Raw genomic sequence first — 18,303 nt, forward strand, 5'->3', positions numbered from 1 at the left:
ATGACTTTAGATTTTACTGACTTTCCCCTTCCTGACCACCATCAACACTATCTGTACCATTCTGTTTTACCCCCAATTTCATTCAACTGGACATTGCATTTTTATGTTGTCTCTATTTCATGTGTTTAAATTTCATTTCCCTGCCTTGTCTATAATGCCCTCGAGGAGGACCCAAGTCCTCTCCTTCTGCTCCATGCCCCGTGGTGCCCAGGTCATGACTGAGCGCAAAGTGGGTGCCTGACAAAGACTTGTAGAAAGCGGCGTATTCCTTCCCAAGGTTCTTCCTTTCCTGCAAAGTTCTATCATTTCAAGGCCAACCGTAGCATCAGATTTCAGATTTGCTCCATTCAAGTTCACTCGGATTTGAAAACGTGTCCCTTTCTCACAGACTCTCAACTGGAAAGAATGATTCATTTTCACTTTCAAGGCTAGAAACCATCTCTTCACTCGAACATTAATAACTGGGGCAGAAACTCAGACTAATCCCATTGTCCTTTCCATAAACTATAGAGAGACGAATGTAATAACGAGAGGGAGAAATGGCATTTGACGAACCCTCCAAGTGGTTCAATAACCGTATATGAGCCAAATGAAAAAGAGAGATGATTGCTTTGACTTACTGAGCAGAGAGGTTTCTAGCAGAGCCCACTAGTGAGAGTTCCATGAGGGAGAACAATAAGAGTGAGGAAAGACATATTCTTGGCCATAGTAATTGGCTGAGACCCACAGAGCTGTCCGAGGTCATTGTCACATGGTGAAAAATCTGGCTGCTGTAGGAAATGGTTGCCCTCAGGTGACTTCATGCCTTCAATTAACTGATAAACTGTCTGGGGTTACAAGGAAATGGCATTTGGCTTTCAGATTTCAAAGCACCTGAAGAAAACCTTAGGGATGCTTAGATTCAACGACCTACCTCTTTAACCACTTTCATTTCATGGTTGTAAGAGCTGTTCTCTGTAAGAAAGGTGAGATAGCAAGAAGTCAGGGGACGGAGCTAATGGGACACTCAGGACCTCTTCACATCCCCATTTCCATGGTCACTGAGAAGGGGAAGGAAAGACATGGGAGCATGAGTGGAGGTCTTTCTAGGTTAATGGAAGTAGGTATTCTCAGACTTCAGGGCTGTGCGAGAAGGGAGGGTTATATTCTGAATCACTAAGCCACACACACACATGTGCGCACACACACACACACACACACACACACATGTGCACACAAACAAGTCAAGCCAAAGTTTTCAGTTCTATATTGCTCAAAGTATGGCTTGTCTTTCCTCTAGGATTTCAGCAACTCTTTTGAGAAGGTGGAAGCAATCTGCTCCTTTCTAAACTGGAACAACCATGTTTTCCAGGCACGGCCACTGTCCTGTCCTTTGCTATTGTGAGGCACACACACCCCTTTAAATCATCTCCTCCACATCATTAAATTGGAAGTCCGTAATGCTGAGATTCCCTCAGAGAGCATTAATCTAAAAAGTCATAAAATCTCACGATGGAGCGTAATTAACTATTAGAAATGTTTACCCATTAGCCCCAGGCTCTACCCTGGCCAGAATTCTGGTCTATTATCGGTTTACCTATCTTATCTACTTAGCCCCTCTGTCAGCGTATAAGGGTTCATGGCAGAACAAAGCCCATCTACTATATTTTCTAGGGGAGAAATGCCTTTCTTGCTCTCCCAACATAACCACCAGTGTCTATTCCAATGTCTACTATCCATTAGATCTTTTTCTTCCCTAATAGCGAACAATTATAAATTAGTAGGGGAAAGAACAGATTGCTCACAATTGGAGTCAGAGGACCTAGAATCAAATCCCATCTCTCCCACTGCATGACAAGGTCACATGAAGGGGGCTGGACTAGACCTCCAAGCTCCCTTTCAACTCTAAACCTGCTACAATGATCTGAGGAAATACAAAAGGACTATGAAAGAGGGAAGGAAGGAAGGAAGGAAGGAAGGAAGGAAGGAAGGAAGGAAGGAAGGAAGGAAGGAAGGAAGGAAGGAAGGAAGGAAGGAAGGAAGGAAGGAAGGAAGGAAGGAAGGAAGGAAGGAAGGAAGGAAGGAAGGAAGGAAGGAAGGAAGGAAGGAAGGAAAGACTGAGACAGAGTGTAAGGAACTGAAAGGCACTGGGCAAAAGGGACTGAGCCAGGAATCTTCCTGCTGCCTGCCAAAAACTCAAGCAAATATTTGTCTCAATGACTAGAAACACAGAAAAGGATTTAGGGTGGTGGGAGGGTCTGGGTCTCTAGGGGAAGCTTGCTTTGGTCCCAGCTGGGAAATCTCTGGGATGGAAAGGGAGGATAAAGGACAGAGGACAAAAGAGGAAGGTGAAGAATCAGGGTTGGATTTCTTAAGGTATTCCAAGGAGGATTCTGCCTCTGCCTCAGCCTGGAGAGCCAATCACCCAGCCACACCTCAGAGTGGTTTGTGGGTTTTAATGAGGGCAGGGTTTTATATGCAATGAAGTCAGTGACCCAAGGAAGGGCTTGGTCTGATTCTCTAAGGAAAACAAGAAGCTGTTTTTCAGGAAACCTAAAGGGGGTGGCGATGGATGAATTGGATCTCTAGGATTCTAGAGAATTGGCCTCCTTGCCAACCAAGAGGGAGTACCTATCTGGGGAGAAAAACTGAAGGAGATAACACAGATCACAGTAACTTTATAGCCAGAAAGGACCTTAAAGCAAATAGAGTCCAACTCTCTCATCTAACAGTGTTTTACAGCTAAGGAAACTGAGGCCTAAATAAGGAAAACATCTTGCCTAAAAGCCAGCTAATAAGTCTAAAGGATCATAGTTTTAGAGCTAAAAGGGAACTCAGCCCCCCAAGCCTGAATCCAACTCCCCAGTGAAATTATTGCTAATTTATCCTGCATTCATCTTATTTGTACAAAGTTGTTGACATGTTCTTCGCCCCTTTAGACTATGAGCTCCTCAAGGTCAGGGACTGGTTTTGCATTTTTTAAAAGTATCCTCAGCACTTAGTCCAGTGCTTGATATACAATAGATGCTTAATAAATTCTTAATCTACAGATGAGGAAATAGTCATGAGGAACTTAAGTGGCTTGCCCAGGGTCATCCTGCTAGTAAGTGTCTGAGTTAGGATTTGAATCCACATCTTCCTAACTCAAGTTCAGCCCCCTATCCTCATCATCATGCTACCTTTAGTATTAGAGATAGGATTTCAACTCTCAGGCTACTATTCTGTCTTTTTTTTTCCCCTTTAAACTCTTATTTTCTATCTTAGTAATAACTCTAAATCAGAAGGGCAAGGATTAAGCAAACAGGGATATGTTACTTGCCAGAGGTCACACAGTGAGAGAGTATCTCAGACAAGATCTGAACCCAGGACCTCTTGTCTCCAGGCCTGGCTCTCTACCCACTGTGCCACCTCGCTGCCCCAGACTATTGCTCTTACCATCCTATCACACTGCCTTCATGACCTGCAGGCTAGAAATGTAGTGACTCCCTCACATGAATTTCATCCAGCCAACTTCTGCAAGGTGACAGTTACAGAAGCAGCCCAAAGTATACCATATCCAAATATATATATATTTTTTCCAATATTAAAGCATCACATAAATGCCAGCTATTATTATTTGTTATTGTTGTTATTGTTGTTGTTGTGAAAGAGCCTTTAGTTGCCTGAGGTCAGTTGGAGAAGATGCTCCTGAGGAAAAGGAATTCCAAGACCCACCTGTCACCTTTCTGAGGTTGTTTGGGAAGCTCTCGGTTCTCACCCTCAGTGAAAGGGACAGAGCTTTACTGTTAAGAAAAGGACTGGGGGGTTTGGGTTGTTTTCTATTTTTCTTTCCCTACAAGCTAGAACCTGAGCTGGGTAGAATGCTATAATATACTCAATACCTCAAGGACCCATGATTTCATCAGAGTGGTCTCCCCTGCCACAGAACAGATGGCAACCCTTCCACAGTCTCATAGGTTGCTATGGCAGGAAAGAATTCATCACCTGGCAGCCAACCTTCTGGTAGTGAGCCTTTCAGAATTTATCTGAGCTGCAGACAGACGTAGCATCCATCACTGAACCCTTTCGAGCCTGGAAGGACCCACCACAGCTTTTGAAAACCCAGGCACCTCCATATCAGGCCAAGTCACAGAAGTAGAACTTGAACAGAGGAAATGAATACAGCAAACTCACCATTATTCATATGTTGTATCAGTTGAGTTACCTGATTATTTAACAGAATCATACTAGCAGAGTTTTCAGTTTGGAAGGGACCTTCAACCCCATCAAGTCCAACCCCTCTCCATTTACACATGAGGAAACTGAAGCAAACAGAAATCAAGTGACTTGCCCAGGGTCACACATTTGAACTCAGATCTTCCTGACTCTAAGCCTGGTGCTCTATCCATTATGCCTTTTATCCATTATAGTTTTATTGTGGCTTCATTCATTATATCTATCCTATGCTGAAGAACTTTTAACCCCCTCTGTAGAGAACTAGAAATGAGCTATTTGAGCTATAATCTGAGTTTCCAAGAGAAAACTTTGAAACTCACCATTTGACAAAGATGTGATTTTTAGAGGTTCCCATATTGAACCTGATCTATATGACCCCAGAGTTTGGTGTGCTGGGCTTCAGATAACAAATTTTTTAAAGGAAAGGTTAGAGGTCAGGTAGGTGACTCAGTGGATTGAGAGGCATGTTTTGAGATCGGAGATCCTGAGTTCAAATCTGCCCTCAGATATTCCTAGTTGTGTGACCCTGGGAGAGTCACTTAACCTCCAATGCCTAGTCCTTACCACTCTTCTGCCCTAGAATCAACTCAAAGTATTGATTCTAATTTGGAAGGTAAGAGTTGGTTTTGTGTGTGTGTGTGTGTGTGTGTGTGTGTGTGTGTGTGTGTGTGCGTGTGTGTGTTTTAAGGAAAGGTTATAAATCCTGAATTGAAAAGATCCTAGAATAACTCTATATGGTCCCTCTTTTTACTGGTAATGAAAGAAGTCTAGGGGGATTAAATAAGTCCTTCAAGGTCACATGGGTAGAGAACATCAGTAGGGGGATCCAAACCCAGGACTTCTATGCTAGAGCCACTATGATACATTTGCTCCTTGGTGGGATAAGATTAAGGAAGACCTAACCTCTGTCTGCCTCAGTTTCTTCAACTGGAAATCATGATAATACCTCACTCTCAAGATTGTTAGATGGATCAATTTAAATATCCATAATTTGCTTAGCACAGTGTCTGGCACATAGTAGTGCTTAATCAACACTTGTTCCCTTCCCTGCCCCATTCTTTTGTGATCACTCAAGGTGATTTATCCATGGCGATCCCTATTGTTGGACATACCCAGTGGTCTCTTTCTGTAGAAGTTACATTCTAGAATCTCACTAAAGGATATGTGCAACAGAACTCCTGATTGGTCTTTGATCCCTGGAACTGGAATTTCATTGAAAATTTTTGGTCACAGGGTGAGGAAGAGTCACCTATTTGGTGGGCTATGAGAGATGGAGATCAAAAGCCATTCTCCTCCTTTTGAATGAATTGATTTGAACTTCTGGATTTTCATCTAAAGGGAAAGGAGATTTGTCTTCTCTCTCCCTAGAGCCAAGGATGACTTTGAGTTCATGGCATCAAAAGGAGGTGCCTTTCTAGGTGAGTACCTCAAGTCCCTAACCGCCTCCTGTGTTGTGCTTCTTTCCCGAGCAAAGCTTTGCAACCAACAGACAATGGTCCAGAGAGATGGATATTCCAACCTCTGTGGACAGCTCATGACTTTAAGAGTTCTTGGCTTCCTAAGCCGGTTGCTCATAGGGAGGTGCTTTCTATAGCTATCCAGCATCACAAGGGAAATTACCATTGATACAACCACTCTGAACCTGAAAGAAGTAAATATTCATGTGTCTCACTGACAAGAAAATTGGAACTTTGTGAGTGGATCAGAAAGTCGAGATTTGAGAAGAATATGAAATATTTGCTTAAATTTGGGTCCCTTAGAGTTGTCTTTACCTCTCTGGGGAATATAAAGAGTGAGGGGTTATTGTTTTTTATTTTAAATATTTGTTAATGCTTATTTATGAGTCTTCTCTATGTCAGACAATTCTTTTGTGATAGAAGAAATAAATAACTTTCCTATACCTATGTGATTGTAAATGGAGTATCTTTTTTTTTAACCCTTACTTCTATCTTAGAATCAATATTGGTTCCAAGGCAGAAGAGCAAGGTCCTAGGCTCAAATATGACTTCAGACACTTCCTAGCTAGGTGACCCTGGGCAAGTTGCTTAACCCCCATTGCCTAGCCCTTACTGCTCTTCTGCCTTGAAACCAACACACAGTATTGATTCTAACACAGAAGGTAAGGGTTTTTAAAAATTGAAATTAAAAAACCAAGGCAAAAGAGCAATAAGGGCTAGGCATTGGAGCTTAAGTGACTTTCCCAGGGAAATACAGGTAGTAGGTACCATAGGTCACATTTGAACCCAGGACCTCCCATCTCCAGGCCTGGCCCTCAATCCACTGAGCCACCTAGCTGCCCCCTAGAGTATCTCTTCTAAAAGAGATGCTTTTCATCCCTTTTGGAGGGATACTAGACAAGAATAACACTCAAGGTTTCTTTTACAGATTTTTCTCTGGAATTCTACTCCAAGGAATGAGCAGAATGAAGCAGAAAGTGCAAGCAAAGCTTAATCCTTCCTTTGGAGTCAGTTTGCCCCGATCCATGTAAGTCTGGGATAGTAGCCTCTTGTGGGAAGAGGCCCCTGGGTCATGGGGAACTACTTCTGGTCTCTTCTAGACCCCTAAAAGGCAAGCACCAAACAGGAGGTAAGTTATGGTCACTTAATAGAATATCATGTATTTATTAAATGTTATTATTTTGGTTTTGCCCATAAATGTGACCTTCAGGTCCTAAAGCTAGGGTAGATGCAGGAGGGTGTTCATTATGGATTTTTCTGTGAATCGTGCCAAAATTGAACAAGGGGAAGAATGTCACCAAGGTAGTTGGCCATGTGCACTGGCTCCTTTCAGTGGGAGACGTGCTCTTAGCAGAGGAATTCCGGAAGCTGGATATTGACTTTGACCCATTTCTGTCGGACATGTGCTGCTCCAGCCCCCTGCTAAAGGACATACAAGACACATCAACTCTTGATTGGTCCCTCATTCCCTTGTAGCCCATTAGGTTAGTGTCTCTTGCTAACCCTGTGGCAACTCATCTTCACTGAGGTCACAGAAACTATAAACTGGTCAAAGGGCCAATCAATAGCTGCTGTGGCGTGCAAGTCCTTTAATGAGAGGACAGAGCACATAGCCTCCAGAAAGGGGCCAATACTAATAATCCAAGCCCAAGGATTTCCCCGTTATAGGAACAAAGCATATCAGGTCCAAGATAACTTTTATTTCACTCCACAAAAAAATGTAGACAATAGATAAAAGACTCGCAATAGTCCATCAAAACAAATTTGGCTCCTCCCTTTCAATGATCCCACCTCTCCCTCCCCGTGAGAGCCATATTTAACCCTCAGAGTCATAGCATCACTATATGGCGGGTTTACTAGAGAGTTGTCCCCCAAGTTAAAGTGAGCCCTAATTTTATCCTAAGGATAAATTTAGGCCTCTAGCTTGAGGCCTTTATCCTAAGAGCTTGGTCTCTCTCCCTAGAAGAAAAACATGGAATTGATAGGTCGGTGACTGTTGACCTAGCATATCTGGGCTTTCCAAATAACTCATGGAAAACCAAGTACAAATCTTTGTTCCTCTATGCCATGGCTCAGCTCCTTCTTGCTCCTCAGCATCCTCAAGAGGCTGGTGTTGTCAAAGAATTCCCTTTCTCCTTCTAGAACAAGGATTCTTATCCTGCTCCCTCCAGGAAAGATTTCAGGGAATGTGTGCATAAAGATGGGGGAAAGCCTGTATATTGTCACTAAGTTTTCATTTCCTTTGTATCCCTATACATTTTATTTTATGTATCTAAAAACATTATTCTGAGAAGGGGTTCATAGGCTTCACTAGCCTGCCAAAGGGGTCCTTAACAAAAAAAGGTTAAGAATCCCTGCTCTAGAAGGCTGCTTCCTGGAACTTTGCATTGTCCAGGAAATCTTGCTTCCTCTCACCAGCAGGCTGGATTTCAAGAACCCTCATCACTTAGCCATATGGTTCCTATCTCCAAGACTGTGGGGTTACGCCACTGCCTCTGCACAGCTGGGACCAGGAACTCTCCGCTCAGCCCTCATGATTGAGAGCACATGAAACTCTGTAAAATGAGGTGGCTGGTCTAAATAATCTCTATTTTTTTAATTTTCTATGATTTATTTCTTCAGTGACTTTGATTTCATTGTGAGAACAGGGATCCGCTTAAAATGTAACGGTGCATCCCACCATGTTAAGGACATGTGCTCACAATGCTATTTTCAAGCAGCCTCCCCACACCATAGGAAGTCCAAGAGAGAGACTCAATTGGCTGATAGGAAAAGAAAAGATGCAAAGACTGGAGTTACTACTCTAAAAGTCTGAGTGATCTGTATTTATTGCCTTAGTGGACAGTATTCTTTTTTTTTTTTTTGCTCTTTAATATATTTTATTTGATCATTTCCAAGCATTATTCATTAAAGACATAGATCATTTTCTTTTCCTCCCCCCCACCCCCCATAGCCGACGCGTAAGTCCACTGGGCATTAGATGTTTTCTTGATTTGAACCCATTGCTTTGTTGATAGTATTTGCATTAGAGTGTTCATTTAGAGTCTCTCCTCTGTCATGTCCCCTCAACCGCTGTATTCAGGCAGTTGCTTTTCCTCGGTGTTTCCACTCCCATAGTTTATCCTTTGCTTATGAATAGTGTTTTTTTCTCCTGGATCCTTGCAAATTGTTCAGGGACATTACACCGCCATTAATGGAGACATCCATTACGTTCGATTATACCACAGTGTATTAGTCTCTGTGTACAATGTTCTCCTGGTTCTGCTCCTCTTGCTCTGCATCACTTCCTAGAGGTTGTTCCAGTCTCCATGGAACTCCTCCACTTTATTATTCCTTTTAGCACAATAGTATTCCATCACCAACATATACCACAATTTGCTCAGCCATTCCCCAATTGATGGGCATCCCCTCGTTTTCCAGTTTTGGGCCACCACAAAGAGCGCAGCTATGAATATTTTTGTACAAGTCTTTTTGTCCATTATCTCTTTGGGGTACAGACCCAGCAGTGCTATGGCTGGGTCAAAGGGTAGATATTCTTTTGTCGCCCTTTGGGCATAGTTCCAAATTGCCCTCCAGAATGGTTGGATCAGTTCACAACTCCACCAGCAATGCATTAATGTCCCTACTTTTCCACATCCCCTCCAGCATTCATTACTTTCCTTTGCTGTTATGTTAGCCAATCTGCTAGGTGTGAGGTGATACCTCAGAGTTGTTTTGATTTGCATCTCTCTGATTATAAGAGATGTAGAACACTTCTTCATGTGCTTGTTAATAGTTTTGATTTCTTTATCTGAGAACTGCCTATCCATTTCCCTTGCCCATTTATCAATTGGAGAATGGCTTGATTTTTTGTACAATTGATTTAGCTCTTTATAAATATGAGTAATTAAACCTTTGTCAGAGGTTTCTATGAAGATTTTTTTCCCAATTTGTTGTTTCCCTTCTGATTTTAGTTACATTGGTTTTGTTTGTACAAAAGCTTTTTAGTTTGATGTAGTCAAAATTATTTATTTTACATTTTGTGATTCTTTCTATGTCTTGCTTGGTTTTAAAGCCTTTCCCCTCCCAAAGGTCTGACATGTATACTATTCTGTGTTTACCCAATTTACTTATGGTTTCCTTCTTTATGTTTAAGTCACTCACCCATTTTGAATTTATCTTGGTGTAGGGTGTGAGGTGTTGATCTATTCCTAGTCTCTCCCACACTGTCTTCCAATTTTCCCAGCAGTTTTTATCGAATAGTGGATTTTTGTCCCAAAAGCTGGGATCTTTGGGTTTATCGTATACTGTCTTGCTGAGGTCACTTTCCCCCAGTCTATTCCACTGATCTTCCTTTCTGTTTCTTAGCCAGTACCAAATTGTTTTGATGACTGCTGCTTTGTAATATAGTTTAAGGTCAGGGACTGCAAGGCCCCCATCATATGTGTTTTTTTTCATTATTTCCCTGGATATCCTTGATCTTTTGTTCTTCCAAATGAACTTTGTTATGTTTTTTTCTAAATCAGTGAAGAAGTATTTTGGTAGTTCAATGGGTATGGCACTAAATAGATAAATAAGTTTGGGTAGGATGGTCATTTTTATTATATTGGCTCGTCCTATCCATGAGCAGTTAATATTTTTCCATTTGCTCAAGTCTAGTTTTAGTTGTGTGGCGAGTGTTTTGTAGTTGTGTTCATATAGTTCCTGTGTTTGTCTTGGGAGGTAGATTCCTAGGTATTTTATTTTGTCTAAGGTGATTTTGAATGGGATTTCTCTTTCTAGTTCTTGCTGCTGAGCTGTGTTGGAGATATATAGAAAAGCTGATGATTTATGTGGGTTTACTTTGTATCCTGCAACTTTGCTAAAGTTGTTGATTATTTCAATTAGCTTTTTGGTTGAATCTCTAGGATTTTTTAAGTAGACCATCATGTCATCCGCAAAGAGTGATAACTTGGTCACAGTATTCTTTTTTTTAAAACCCTAACCTTATGTCTTAGTATCAGGTCTAAGACAGGAATGGCAACGGCAAGGCAATTGGGGTTAAGTGGTTTGCCCAAGGTCATACAACTAAGAAGTATATGAGACAAGATTTGAATCCAGATCCTCCTGACACTCTATCCACTGAACTACCTAAGTATATGTCACAGTGCCCCAAACTCTTAACAAGGAGCCCTGTTTTGGGGCAAAAAAAAGGCACATAGGGACCAAGGGACCAAATGAAAGCTTTGTTTTATCATCACATAACACAAGTCCTTCATCATTGAGCACATGTCCCTCTAAGTAGCCAGTATGCACTCCATGGGATGGCCCTTGAAGAATAACATGCTCCAATCCAATGTCCAAAATACATATTATTTTCCAGGTTCTGCTTACTTCATTTTGCATCAGTTCATGAAATTGCTTAAAACAATAATTAAGAAACATTTGGGAAAGGGATACACTATAGCATGTACATGATATAAAAACAAAAAAAAAGTCAATATTTTTTGAAACCCTTACCTTCCATCTTAGAGTCAATACTGTGTATTGGCTCCAAGGCAGAAGAGTGGTAAGGGCTAGGCAATGGGGGTTAAGTAACTTGCCCAGGGTCACACAGCTGGGAAGTGTTTGAGGCCAGATTTGAACCTAGGACCTCCCGTCTCTAGGCCTGGCTCTCAATCCACTGAGCCACCCAGCTGCCACCCCAAAATCTACATAGTTTTAAAAATAAGTAAATTAGGTACTTACTATGTGCCAAGCAAGTTGTTAAATGATGGGCACACAAAAGCAAAGAATATCTTTTTCCCTGATTCTCTATATTCTTCAGATTTCTCATTTCTTATAGAACCGTAATGTTCCATCACGATCATAGCATGTCCTTCCTAAATCTTCCCCTCCTCTAGGCTGAATATCCTTAGTTCCTTCAAACATTCCTTCTATGGTCATTTTCCCAGTTTCTCAATACCCTGGTTGCCTTTCTGTGAAAATGCTCCATCTCATCAATGTCCATCTTAAAATGTGGCTACCTCAGAGTTCCAGAGACAGAGCCAAGATGGCGGTGGAAAGTAGAGAAGCTCAGAATCACTGTGAGAATCCTCTCCAACCAATATTAAAATAATGCCACAAAACAAATACAAGAGAAAAAGAACCAACAAGAAGATAGAGTGAAACAACTTTCAAGAAAAGAAAAAAACCCAAATGTAACCACCACCCCCCAAAATATGCTTGAAACTGGGCAGAGCACAGTGGAACTCTCTGGTCCCTCACTCTGAGTGACCCTAACCCTAAATAGTCTGAGAGATAGAAGAGAAGTATCAGAACCTAGTTTTACAAACCTCAGTGAGCTTAATGACTTGTTGGGATACCAATTCAATTCAACCCAACTCAACCTGTATCAAATGCCCACTATCCACAAGACATTGTGCAAGGCTCCAGTAAACCAAGGAAGACCAGGAGGGTAGACTTCTTGGTCCCATTTCTCCCACACCTTTAGCCTCCTGCTCAGGACTTATTACTTCTAAGGCATGTATGTGTTCCTTAGAGAGCCTAGGGAGATATATATGAGGCATTAGGACATGCATTCACATCTTTGGAGTTTCAGATCTGCCCTTTTCCTACTTCCTGGCTCTTTATCAATGAGGAGGTCAAAGATCACCAAGAGAACAAAGGCTTAAAACTACTGAAATTAGATGGAATTCAAAGTTCAGCTTCCTGCCTCCCTTTTCTACTGAGGATCTAAATTTAGTCAAAATACAGCATTTGGATATCTCTTTGCACCCATCATGCATACTGCATGATGTCTGCTCCCTCTGAGATTCTCTTTGGAAATTTGTGCGCTGCCAATCTTTGAGTCTCTACCCCTTCTCTTCTCTTTTTTCCCTTTTCTCCCTCTTTCATTGTCCCTCTTTTCCCATCCTCATCAAGAAAAACTAGGTGGTGCAATGGATAGAATGCTAGGCCTGAAATCAGAAAGTCTTGAGTTCAAATCTAGTCTCAGATACTTACTAGTTATGTGACCCTGGGCAAGTCACTTAAGCTGTGTTTTCTTGACTATGAAATGGAGATAATAGCAGCACCTACCGCTAAGGGTTGTAGCAAGGGCTAAATGCAATGATATTTTAAAGTTTTTAGCACAGAGCCTGGCTTATAGCAGGCACTCTATAAATGCATTTTCTCTTCTCTCTTCAGTTCAATATTTTGTAAGCATCTACTGTGCACAGGGCAAGATATTAGTTATTCTTTCACTGTGTTCTTTACCTTTTGTTCTTTTTTACTATAATTGGGGATTTAGCTCTAGAAGTGACTTTAGAGGTCATTCAGTCCAACCTCTTCTCTTTACAGGAGTAATCTGAAGCCCAAAATGGGGGAAATAGCTTGTTCATAGTTACAGAAGTAGGAAGTAACAGTGGCAGGATGTGAACCCAGGTCCTCTAATTCTAGTACTCTCTCCAATGTACTATCCTGCCCTTTCTGGCTTTCTCTTTTTCCTTTTCTCCTCCTTCTTTTCCTTCATTTTAAATCACTTCTCTCCACTGGGCTTCACAAATTGTTTTATTTCTGTGATCATGAGTATTCCGATGCTTTAACATCTGCCCCCATGAGTGAAGGAATGGTCCCAGGCCTAAGAAGGGGTGTTACATGCCAGGGATAAACAAATACTGTTGCCTTCCTCACCTTCCTGAATTTAATTAGAGATTAGTTTGTGTTGTTGTTGTTTTTTTTCTGGATCCCCCCCCCTTTCTCTCAACTAGGTACACCCTCACTGGCACCCACAGGGATAATTGTTTTGTTTTCACACTGAGGATAGATAGGTTACTCATTCTCACTGACCCTGATCATCTTGCCAGGGTTAAAGGTTCCCTGGGCCAACAAAGCCAGGTAGCAGCCAAAATATAATAAAATATAATGTCTCCTGGGAGGATTTTCGGAGGCATGTTGATAGCAAACATGTTAGAAGGAAATCATGTGCTTGCTGTGCCTGAGTATATATATGTCCGGTTCCAAGAGAAAAGGATTCAGGGGAAAACACATTTGACCTCAGCTTTGAAAGTAGAGCAAATCATTGTCAGGCTAAAAGCTTTTGAGTCACAGCTGGAAGGGCAGATGTATGGGATTAAGAGATGAGTCCTTCCTTATCCTCTGTGAGGATACCAGTCAGTTGATCAATAATCATTTGTTGATTGCCTACTATATGCCCAGCCCTGTTCCAGGCGCTGTGTGGGAATTAAAGAAATAAAAGATACGCCCCTCCCACACTAAAAGATTACTGGCTTTCCTCCAGGATGCTGTTTGGAGGGGTCGGATGCCACTTGCAATCCTTCACCAATATAGAAATAACAGTGCTTAGCAGGTAGTTAGCAAGAATAATGAGTAAAAATGGGATAATACCAGATAGCAAGGGTGAGGTGATCTTCTTCCATACCAGGCCCCATAGTAACAATGGTGGCCTGATATGCCCACTTCCACTTCCAAATTGAAGGTACTTTCTCTTTATTCCTTCCATTTAATTACCTTGGGTATAGTTTGTAATACTTCCCCTGAAGGGATTGGGAAATGTGATAAGCATCTGATAAATATCCAAAGAAGAAGGTAGAATAAAATGGTGCGGAGAGATTAGAACAGCTTTGCCAAACTCATAGAAAACTGTCATAGCAGCCTGGATATTGACTTAGAAAATTACAAATTAAAGTTTTTGTGCAAGCAAAACCAATACAACCAAAATTAGAAGGGAAACAACCAATTGGGGGGAAATCTTTATAACAGAAACCTCTGACAAAGGTCTAATTAATCAAATTTATGAGGAGCTAAATCAATTGTACAAAAAATCAAGCCATTCTCCAATTGATAAATGGACAAGGGATATGAATAGGCAATTTTCAGATAAAGAAGTCAAAACTATTAATAAGCACATGAAAAAAGTGCTCTAAATCTCTTATAGTCAGAGAGATGAAAATCAAAACAACTCTGAGGTATCACCTCACACCTAGCAGATTGGCTAACATGACAGCAAAGGAAAGCAATAAATGTTGGAGGGGATGTGGCAAAGTTGGGACATTAATGCATTGCTGGTGGAGTTGTGAATTGATCCAACCATTCTGGAAGACAATTTAGAACTATGCCCAAAGGGCATTAAAAGTCCACCTGCCCTTCAAGGTAGGCATACCACTGCTGGGTTTATGCCCCAAAGAGGAAATAAGGAAAAAGCCTTGTATAAAAATATTTATGGCAGCACTCTTTGTGGTGGCAAAAAAACTGGAAAATGAGGGGATACCCTTCGATTGGGGAATGGCTAAACAAATTGGGGTATCTATTGGTGCTGGATTACTATTGTGCTAAAAGGAATAATGAACTGGAGGAATCCCATGTGAATTGGAACAATCTCCAGGAATTGATGCAGAGTGAAAGGAACAGAACCAGGAGAACCTTCTACACTGCGGTACAATCAAATGTAATGGACTTCTCTACTAGCAGCAATGCAATGACCCAGGATAATTCTGAGAGACTTATGAGAAAGAATGCTATCCACATCCAGAGGAAGAACTGTGGGAGCAGAAACACAGAAGAAAAACAACTTCTTGGTCACATGGTTCAATGTGGATATGATTGTAGATGTAGACTAAACAATCACCCTAATACAAATATCAATAATATGGAAATAGGTCTTGATCAGTGACACATGAAAAACCCAGTGCAGTTGCTCATTGGCTGTGGGAGGGGGGTGGGATAAGGGGAGGGAAAGAACATGATTCATGTAATTGTGAAGAAATATTCTTAATTAATTAATTAATTAAACTTTTTTGAAAAGAAAAGAAAATTACAAATAAGCATTATCTCTGTTGAGTTATATTTTTGTTTTCTTACATTCCCCAATTGCATTTTAGTCTGGTCCTAGCCACATGGATTGGAGTGACCATGGAAGACTTTCCAAGGGAGGCAGGTCTTGAGCAGGGCCTTGAAAGATGATGAGATTTGGATTGGTAGAAAGGAGAAGAGAGGAAACTCCAACAGTAGAACATAATGGCACATGTTGAAAGTAGTGAAAAGATTGACTTGATTGTATTGGTGAGATTGTGAAAGGAATGTCATTGGGGCCATATTGGAGATTATAAGAAATACCCAGATAAAGAGATTAGACTTTATTCTGTAGGTAATTTGGAACCCCCCAAAAAAGGGCATATAGATAGAAGCCAAGCACTCACTCACTCCTTGAAATGGGACAAATCCCTTACCACTATCAGCCACTCATTTTATTTTCTCCTGCCCCAGAGTCCTAACCTAGGCCAGTACCTCTCCTATGTGGCCTGACATTAAATTCATAGGGAATTACATGACCAGTTGTATTCCCAATAGAAAGGTCCATTTGCTATGAGGGTGCCAGACACAGAACAACCAGCCAGGACCTCCCCTTGTCCCGTCCCAAACTCAAGAACAGATAGACCTTCAGGACTGAAAGCATCTCAGAAGGAGTGTCCTCAGAAACACAGCCTGTGCTGACTCTGGCCTCATCAGGTCATCAGTGTAGTATCACTGGCATGATTTGCAGTTCCCAAACAAGACACGAGGGGTGTTTGACAGGCAGTTATTGGAGCCATGGGAGCTGAGAGAGAGCAGTACCCTAGTTCAAGTATCTGTTGAATTTACTTGGATTGATAAGCCATGAACCCATAGATGTGGGACAAGGCAGGCACAGCAGCTATAACTACTGTATAATGAATTTTTCATCAACTTATCTTTTCCCTTCCACAGATAAAGACCATAAAAGAATCAGTAATAGGTGAGCCCTGTTGCTGGTTATCTATTCTGGTGGATAATTCCTCTTTCATCAGACAAGATTAACATTGAATAAAATGTTGTTGGCTGTTTGCCACTGAGGGAACTCTCAGTGGACCATATGAACCATAGAACTCTTCACACATAATGTTGTCCCATGATCCCCTATGAGTTTGTATGTACCTATCCATTCAGACAGATATACAGACATGGCAATAGCTTTGCATATTCCCAGAACACTGAAGGTCTCTAGAAAAGAAACTATCTACGCCCATTCATGATCAATAGTGAGAACTCAAGGAACCTGGCAAGCCTGTCAAAAATGATCAAATTGTGAGAATCTGACACCAGTGATGATATCTGACTTCAGACTAGGCCCTATTGACTCTTACCCAAGATGGGAGCTCTGAAGCAACCTCTATCTATGATCAGGATGTATAACAACCAGAAAAGAAGAAAAACCTATACACATCCACTTCCCCTTCATTCCCCACCTTCTACTTCTCCTTCCCATCCTCCTGATGACAAAACTCCTGGTGCTTAGAAAAAGATGGACTGTTGCTCTGGTTTCTATCTCCCCAAATCTCCTTTCATTTTCCCATGGACACCTTTGAATAGACTGATCAAGAGAGGGATGGACTCCAGTCTGACCCAAGTGTGTTATCCCCTAACACAGGAAGAAGGCAATGCCCAGAGCCCAGAAAACACAGCTGGTTGCTTAAAGGTGAAATAAATCTAGCAGAAATGTAAAGGTTAATTTCTCTAGCCCACAATGAGAAGGTCTTACAGATGGCGATTTTCTTTGTGTTTTTCTCTAGTTTAATAAAAAAGTATTCATAAGTCATATCATTGAACTGTCCTTGGAATGGGTGAGGTGGCTCCTTCATTCGTCCATCATTTACCTGTAAATGAAATTTACAAATTTACAGATGAAATGAAATGATGTCCAGATTCTGTTTCTTACATTAAGCCTGATGTCCAGAGAAGTTAAGTGATTTGCCCAAGGTCCCACAGCAACTTAAGGTAATCAACAATAAAATCAGAATTTTAGTCCAGATCTTCTGATTCCAAACCCAGGGTGTACCATATTAGACTGACTATAATACAACACCAAATATAGTGTGATCCCAAGTACTTTGAAGGGTAACTCTGAAAGAGGAAAAACCCATTTTCTTTTCTCCTTTTAAATTACAGCTTTCTCTTACCTCGTGAATAATGCAGGCATTTATAATTCAAAGTTTTTTCAAGGTCCTGAAAACAAATTAAAGAAGTTTTAATGTGAACACGTTTATTAAATATGAATTACTTTTATAGATACTTGTGAGAAATTACCTTCCAATATTTAATCATGTTCTCCTTCTTCTTCTATATCCTCATCTCCTGAAGTGGAACCATTAGTAGAGGCATCACCTTCACCCTCTTCTTCCCACAAATCACCATCTTCACTACCATCCATATGGTTTGATATACAAGCACAATGGTGAAGATTTTGTCCCAAGTGGTTGTGATCCAGTTCCCTAATACAGTGACCAACAGTTTCTTATTTTTTCCATTGGAGTAAATTCATGTTTTCCAGCTGACATCCATGGTTATATTCTTTCTTAAAATGATCTTTGAATGGCTGATTAATTACTACATCTAGCACTTGTAATTGTGACATCATTCCTCCCAGAATAACAACTAGGTCCATGCACATTTCAGCAATTCTTTTCTTCACATTTTCAGTCAGGTGACCCTTGAAGACGTCAAGTAGGAGCATCCCTCTCGGACACAGTAATGCACTGGGACATCTAACCTAGATTACATTCAACCAATCTAACACAAGTTCTTCATCCATCCATCCATCCCTTTTCCTGCACACAAAAGATCACTCCTGATGGTAACTTTTCCTTCAATAATGTTTCATGCCTTAAAATTACATAAG

The 18,303-nt window shown here is 41.1% G+C and overlaps 1 long non-coding RNA gene across 2 annotated transcripts; it reads left to right on the top strand.

The window, feature by feature from the left end:
• Window positions 1–5,366: 5,366 nt before the first annotated feature.
• Window positions 5,367–17,959, top strand: LOC103103514 (uncharacterized). 2 transcript variants are annotated; one of them, XR_001626864.2, is made up of 3 exons: window positions 5,367–5,612; window positions 6,580–6,780; window positions 17,766–17,959. It is a non-coding gene; the product is annotated as an uncharacterized LOC103103514 (long non-coding RNA). The 2 variants fall into 2 exon arrangements; XR_001626863.2 differs by having other exon boundaries at window positions 5,371–5,612; window positions 6,580–6,678.
• The last annotated feature ends 344 nt before the right edge of the window (window positions 17,960–18,303 follow it).

The sequence above is a fragment of the Monodelphis domestica genome, chromosome 1 (genome assembly GCF_027887165.1).
Source record: "Monodelphis domestica isolate mMonDom1 chromosome 1, mMonDom1.pri, whole genome shotgun sequence".
NCBI classification, from domain to species: domain Eukaryota; kingdom Metazoa; phylum Chordata; class Mammalia; order Didelphimorphia; family Didelphidae; genus Monodelphis; species Monodelphis domestica.